The sequence below is a fragment of the Triticum aestivum genome, chromosome 2D, assembly GCF_018294505.1.
Source record: "Triticum aestivum cultivar Chinese Spring chromosome 2D, IWGSC CS RefSeq v2.1, whole genome shotgun sequence".
NCBI classification, from domain to species: domain Eukaryota; kingdom Viridiplantae; phylum Streptophyta; class Magnoliopsida; order Poales; family Poaceae; genus Triticum; species Triticum aestivum.
The window spans coordinates 27,926,914-27,934,802 of record NC_057799.1 but is presented as its reverse complement, the minus strand read 5'-3'; positions in this window follow the sequence as shown (position 1 = coordinate 27,934,802).

Here is a 7,889-nt window from a genome sequence, read left to right as displayed (position 1 = left end):
TGAAGACTTTCTCCCGCAACTATTATGATGATAGCATGCCAACTTTGTAATAGACGAGTATGATACCATTGTCCGTTTTGTACAAGAAGTGCATCTAGTTTTTGCCGTAACCCTCTCAACTTTCTTGCACATGCTATGTGGATGAAATGATGATACCATGCCAACTTTCAACCTTTTCAGAGTTCATTTGAAATGCTTTATAAGCCCTGAGTGCAGAGAGGTTAGGCCCGTAAGCCTGCTTTAGAGAGGAGCTCGACAGCTCAGGCGCACCGCACCTTATAAACAGGTGCGGCTCTCTCTTAGCTAGCGAGGTGGGACTAAACTCACCACCACGCCGCTGTGCAAGGCCATTGGTCCCGGTTGGTGGCACGAACCGGGACCAATTCCACCCTTTGGTCCCTGTTGGTGCCACGAACCGGTACTAATGAGGCTGTGGCCCCACGAGCACCTTTAGTACCTGTTCGTGGCACGAACCGGTACTAGAGTTTCTTACTAGCTAAGCAGTTTTTTAGTCCCACCTCGCTAGCTGAGAGGCACTAGGAGCGGTTTATAAGCCCTGAGTGCAGAGACGATGAAGAAGAGGCGCAATGCTCACGTTGCTTAGCTTCAAGCCTTGAGGAATAAGGTAGACTGCATCGAGCTATGTGCAGTGCAGTCTACACTATTCCGAAAGGCTTGAAGCAAATCAACGCGCATTGCGCCTCTTTTTTATTTTTAATCATTAAAAGCAAAAAGAATTTTCATAAAGAACTTTTTTGATAGAAACTTTAATAGCAGAAAGAATTATCATAAAGTAAAATAAATAAGTAATTAGAAACAAAATAAAATAAAATAAATAAGTTTTTTGTTGTAAGTAGAAATAAAACAAAATAAATATAGCAAAAAAGAAAATAAAAAACTAAATACAGCAAAAAGAATTTTCATAAAGAACTAATGGCACTAATAGAAAGTTTATATGTTTTCTAAAACTAATGGCACTAACAGACAGTTTATAATTTTGCTGACCTAAAAGCAAAAAGAATTAAAAAATAAAGCAAAAAACAAAAGAAAATAAATAATGCAAAAAATTTAAAAAACTGCCACCTATTGGGCCACCACGGCCTGAATACGACTAGAAACCCAACCTGGGCCAGGATTCAGGCCCGCAGAAGGCCCAATAGGCCAACAGACAGCACAGTGTGACATTAGGCCCGTAAGCCTGCATTTGAGAGGAGCTCGAGAGGGCAGCCGCAGTGGAGCTTATAAACCACTCCGAGCCCCTCTCAACTAGCGAGGTGGGACTAAACTTTTGGCCGCGGGCAGCGCAAGGCCTTTGGTCCCGGTTGGTGGCACCAACCGGGACCAATGCCCCCCCTTTAGTCCCGGTTGGTGCCACCAACCGGGACCAAAGGCCGCCGCTTCCCGCCCTTTGGGCTGCTGAAAAGAGGCCTTTGGTCCCGGTTGGTGGCACCAACCGGGACTAATGCCCACCTTTAGTCCCGGTTGGTGCCACGAACCGGGACTAAAGGCTTTGCTATATAAGTCCACACTTAGGAAATTTTCGACATACCTCGCCAGTTGCCCCCGACGCCGCCAGGCTGCCCGTGCTCGCCGTCGCCGCCCGCTCCTCATCGCCGTCGCCCCGCGCCCTTGCCTCGACGGGTCGCCGCCCGGTGCTCGTCGCCGTCGCCCTGCCCCCACGCGCCGCCCCGCCTCGTGCTCCCCTGCTCGCGCGCGCCGCCTCGGCGCCCCGAGCCCCCCTGCCCGGCCCGCGCGTGCTCGCCGGCGCCCTCGCCGCCCCGCCCCCGCCGTCGCCATCGTCCTAGCCGCCCCCGCTGTGAGAGCCGCCGCCCCGGCTCTGTTTTTTTATTTTTATTAGTTTAATTTTTTTGTTCATATGTGATGTATATGTGTATGTGGCTATAATGTATATGTGAACAAAAAAAATTTGTATGTATGTAGATGTTCAAAATGTATGAATATATATGTCAAAAATGTTTTTTTGTTCATAGAAAGTTTTTTGTTCATATATAGAAAGTTTTTATATATGACAATGGATATATATTCGATATATATGAGAAATGATGATCCACATGGAAAAGTTTTATATATGCAAAAGTTACAATTTTAGAAAAGTTTTATATATCTAGCTAGGAAGGGAAGAAGAAGAAAAAGAAGGATAGGAAAGAAGAAAATAAGAAGAGGAAAGAAAGAAGAAGAGGAGAGGACGAAGAGGAGATATAAATAAGAAGAGGAAAAAGAAGAAAAAGAAGAGGAGAAGAAGAAAGGAATAGAGGAGAAGAAGAAAAAATAGAATATTTCTATTTTTTCTTCTTCTCCTCTATTCCTTTCTTCTTCTCCTCTTTTTTTTTTTTCTTCTTTTTTTCTTCTTTTTTTCTTCAATCCTCTCCTCTATTCCTTTCTTCTTCTCTCCTCTTTTTATTTCTTCTTCGTTTTCTTATGTTTTATCGGGTCTGTCGTCGTCGATATATACCCCTCCCGATAACTTCAACACGAGGGGGGGGGTCGATATACCCCCTCCCCGATAACATTATTTTCCCGTGTATATATGTCGTCGTTGTCGATATAACCCCCTCCTGATAACTTCAACACGTGGGGGGGGTCGATATACCCCCTCCCCGATAACATTATTTTCCCGTGTATGTATGTTGTCGTTGTCGATATTACCCCCTCCCGATAACTTCAACACGAGGGGGGGTCGATATACCCCCTCCTCGATAACATTATTTTCCCGTGTATGTATGTCGTCGTTGTCGATATAAAACCCCCTCCCGATAACTTCAACACGTGGGGGGGGTCGATATATACCCCCTCCCCGATAACATTATTTTCCCGTGTATGTATGTCGTCGTTGTCGATATATATAACTCCCTCCCAGATAACTTCGACATGATGGACGGTCGATATGTATACCCCCTCTCGACCGTGATAACTTATACCACGGGAGCACCCCCCGGCCCTCTCGCTCGACCAAAACTCTCGAGGACACCCAAACCCTAGAAAAAAACGATGTCGGTCTCCTACCCCCTCCCGCCGCGCCCCTACCCTTGAAGCGTTGCCTAGGCCACCCCAAACCCGGAATAAGCTAGGTCTACGTTTGCACTAATATATCCACCTGCTGTCATGTTTGTGTAATAATTGCCATGTTGTAATATTTGCAGAAACAATGGAGCACGGACGAGATGAGCAAGCAGAAGATGTGTTGGGGGACATAATCTTAGCCGGAGGTGATATCTTGTCGTATCTTAACGACAATGATGGTCTGGAAGAACAGGGTGAAGAAGCAGGCTGCGGTGATCGAAGAGTGGAGGAGGAAAGACATGATTATGATGGCTCCGGTGACCCAATGCTGGTGCAAGAAGGAGCCCGTGGTGACGGCTCCGGTGACCGAACAGAGTCCGGCCAGGTAAATATATTAGTTAAGCCTGTGCTGACTAGCTAATTGATGCATTCATTGTTTTGGTATGTACACATATTAATTAACACTCGTCTTTCTTCTTTTTTCTAGCCCTCCGGATCGAGCACAACTGCGGTAAAGAGACGAGGCCCGAAGAGAAAGTTGCGCTCGGATGAAAGGTTTGAGATCACAGCAATCGCGCGCGACGGCCAACCGATTGAACCCCTCCGGACAAAGGATGCTTTTGCTGCTCAGTGCGGGGTTCTAGTTAGGGACAAGATCCCGATCAGCATCCACCAATGGTATAAGCCTAAGAAGGAAGACCCTGAGGTGTCTTATGTCAATGATATGCAGAAAGATGATCTTTGGACTGAGCTGAAGGCAAATTTCACCCTACCGCCAGAGGAGGATCCGGAGAAGCCAGTTATAGAGCAATTAATCAAGTCTCATGCTCTTAAGAAGATGGCAGACCTATTCAGGAGGTGGAAGAATGAGCTGAAAACGTTTGTCGACAAAGAAGAGACACCTGAATTCATCGGCCGGTATGAGAAGATCAGAGATCACTGGCCCGCATTTGTGGCCCACAAGACATCGGAAAAGAGTAAGAAGATGTCAGCGACAAACAAGATGAATGCTGCGAAGAAGAAGCTTCACCATCGCACGGGGTCAGGTGGCTACCTCAAAGCCCGGCCTAAGTGGGCCAAGTCTGAGAGGGATCTGCTTGATAAAGGGATCGAACCACAGACAATGAACTGGCCAGACCGTTGCCGGACTTGGTTCTTCGGGGCTGGCGGAACCTTGGACCCTGTATCAGGGAGGTGTCGTTGGACGGACGAGCAACTTGCAATACCCGTCAAGAAGATTCAGCACTATATCGATGCAGCGCAGCAAGGGACGTTCGTTCCAGACAGAGAGAACGACGAGCTCACAATGGCCCTCGGGAATCCTGAGCACCCTGGACGGACACGAGGCACGCCAGGCTCCGTTCCGTGGAAGGCTGGTTTTCCGGACGCGGGCGTTACAAAACCCAGGAGAGGAGGAAAAAAGTGGAGCAGATCCAAATTCAGCGTCTGCACGAAAGGGTTCAAGTGCTAGAGGAACGAGACGGCAATAGAGATGCCGAAACTGCCCCCGAAGCTACACCGCCATCTCAGCGTAGAAGCAGTGTGGCTTCCACCGAGCTGCCTCAGCTGGAGCATGCGGCTACTCCTAGCTACCCCGTGGATGCTATCACGGAGTCTCAATATTGCCACCTTATGGCGGAATGGCAGAACTTGAAAGTCAAGGCGGCTGTTAGCTCTGTTTTACCTACTGAACCCGACGCAACCTACCACTGCCGGCCGATTCTTGAAGGATATGCTAGGGTGATGGTGGATGAAATAACGGAGGGATTTGAGGACCTCCAGCTTGACCACCCTACCGGTGAAGGGGAGAGTCTGCTGGGTTTAGCTCTGAAGACTCCATGCCTATGGCGGAAGGAGCTCATCAAGCTTCCGAACTGGACGGCTCCGGCGAGTAAGGGCACTCCGCCTCCTCCTCCGCCTCCTCCTCCGGCGAGTGATCAGGGCACTCAGCCTCCGTCTCCGGCGCGTGGCGGCACTCCGCCTCCTTCTCCGCCAGCGCCGGCGCGCCAGAGCAGCCAGCCTCCTCCTTCTCCGCCTCGTCAGCAAGGGCGGAAGAGACCCGCCGCCGCTGCGGCTGCTCCGGCGCGTCGTAGTCCTTCTCCTCCGCCTCGTAAGCAAGGAAAGAAGACAGCCGCAGCCGCTCCGTCTGCTCTGCCGGCGTCTAGCAGTACAGCTGCCAGAGGCGGGAGGCAATACAGATTCGGTCCTTCTCTGAAGACTCCAGAGAAGTTACCATATGAGAGGACCGAGGAGGAGAACGCGAAGATCGTGCGAGCCGAAGTGAAGAACTTCTTTGAAGGGGACAAAGCAAAGAAACATCCACCTCCGGAGGAGAAGGTAGATCCGGTGAAAGCAAAGCGCACTCTGGCTGCCCTGACAAAACCACCAAAGTCTCCGCCAAAAGGCAACTATGAGCGCGTTCTTGCAAAGGCATATGCCGAAGCGGTGATAAAAGGATGAAAGAACGACGAGCTGGGAAAAAATTGCCCAGCTCGGCGAACAAGAGAACCAATCGTGCCCCCCGCTCAAGGTGTCAAAAGACATCGTAGCTAATGATCCGGGTATGGTGCCCGGTTATACCGATCTTGGAGATTACCTGCCCGACGATGTACATTATGAAATCATGGAGGTGGACGAACACAAATACCATTACGGGAAGCCTCTCGTCAAAGATATCAAATCTCTAAGCACGATGATGCGAAGACTACATGATTGGTACATGAAAACCTGCAGAGAGTCTGATGGGATGAGTACTTTAACACTGAGAGTTAAACCGGAGCATGACCTCGTTGGAATTGAACTGCTGAATGTTCCATTTGAGGATTTCTTCCAGTTCTACAATCTAAAGTCCCTCGATAAAACAACGATCACTTGCTATTGTCTGTAAGTAGTACTACTTCTGTCATTAAGTCTCTCTATATAGGTCAACTCTTTCATTGCATGTATTTATACTTATCCTCACTATATTATGCAGATTGAAGATCGCCGAATTGAAGAAAAGACAAATCGGTGATATTGGGTTCATTAACACAAATCTCATAGATGCAACTCAGGTTAAATTTCATGCCAAAGAAGCCGAGGCCAACTTGCTACAATCGTTGGTAATAAATCAAAACAAAGATATAATACTCTTTCCTTACAACTTCAAGTGAGTGTTACTGTCTTCTGCATATTCGGTTTCCCTTATTAGTCCAGGTTATGGTAATGTAATTGATGACTTATGCATGCATGCGCAGCTTCCACTATATTCTCCTAGAGATTAAGCTTGAGCCGGGAGTAGTAACCGTCTTAGACTCGAGACGAAAAGATCCCCAGGACTATGCGAACATGACTCAAATGCTCCAGAAGTAAGTTAAATCGATCATTATCCACCATATCAGCAACTTTGTTCATTTCCTGATATCAAGTAATTGTTTTCTTTGTCTGGCAGGGTTTGGAGAAAATTCACCTCAAAAGCCCCGGGACAGCCGAACCAGCTGCAATTTAGACACCCGAAAGTAAGTACTATAGTAGCATGTTCCGCGCATCTCCTAGTGATTCAAGCGCTAGTTTGATCAATACCATTTAGCATGCTTGCTTATCAGTTTGATTGACCTCTATTTCTCGTAAAGTGGTTGTGGCAGCAACCCGGGAATAATTACTGTGGATACTACATTTGCGAGTCCATCCGCTACCATACCTGTGAGCGGGGCTACACTGAAGAACAATATGAAGTGCGTAAGCAATAATAATCACAATTTTATTTTATTACCATCATTTGTGTTGAGTTTCATTTATTCATATATATATGTGTATTGACCCCCTTCTTCAAATTAGATTTTTCGGAAGCGGGATCAACTCCTAGCAGAAGATCGTATGCTAGGAATTCAAGAGGAATTGGCGGCATTCTTCCTTGACCACGTGATCGCTGAAAACGGAGAATACTATGTGGACCCTGTGTTCCTACAATATAATTAGGAGATTGTATTGTAAGAGATAATTATTGTATATATGTAGCCGGTAGTGTCGGATAGATATACGAGAACTTGTTGTTCGACCAATATCTCGGAGAAGGAGAGGTGGTCGATATCACTTCTCTCTGTATGCATATATATATGTTCATGACGATCTTCTGTTTCCTTCATTTGATTACTAGCTAGCGTGTCTATTCCTCTCCATACGTATATAGTACGTAGCGTCGACAAAGCACGGAGATAAGAGAGGACACTTCTCTCTATTAATTAGCTAGCTAACACAATATATGAAACACCTAAATAAACCCCCCAAAACCCCTAAACCACCCCCTTTCAAAAAAACCAAAAACCTCAGCTCCTGCCAGGTGCTGACGCGTGGATGCCTATTGGTCCCGGTTGGTGGCACCAACCGGGACCAAAGGCCCTCCTGCCTGGGCTCCCCGCACCGGCCACGTGGACGGCCTTTAGTCCCGGTTCGTGTAAGAACCGGGACTAAAGGTCTAGGGCATTAGTAACGACCCTTTAGTCCCGGTTCCAGAACCGGGACTAAAGGCCCTTATGAACCGGGGTAAAAGCCCCTTTTCCTACTAGTGCGGGACCAATGCTCACATTAGTCCCGGTTCGTGACTGAACTGGGACTAATGTGTATATTGCCCTGTGACCAAAGCCCTGTTTTCTACTAGTGCCTTTCAAAAAACAAAAACCCCAGCCACTGAAATACTGACGCGTGGATGCCTTTTGGTCCCGGTTGGTGTCACCAATCGGGACCAAAGGCCCTCCTGCCTGGGCTGGCCGCAGCGGCCACGTGGAGGCCCATCTGTCCCGGTTCGTGTAAGAACCGGGACTAAAGGGCTAGGGCATTAGTAACGACCCTTTAGTCCCGGTTCAACAACCAGGACAAAAGGCCCTTACGAA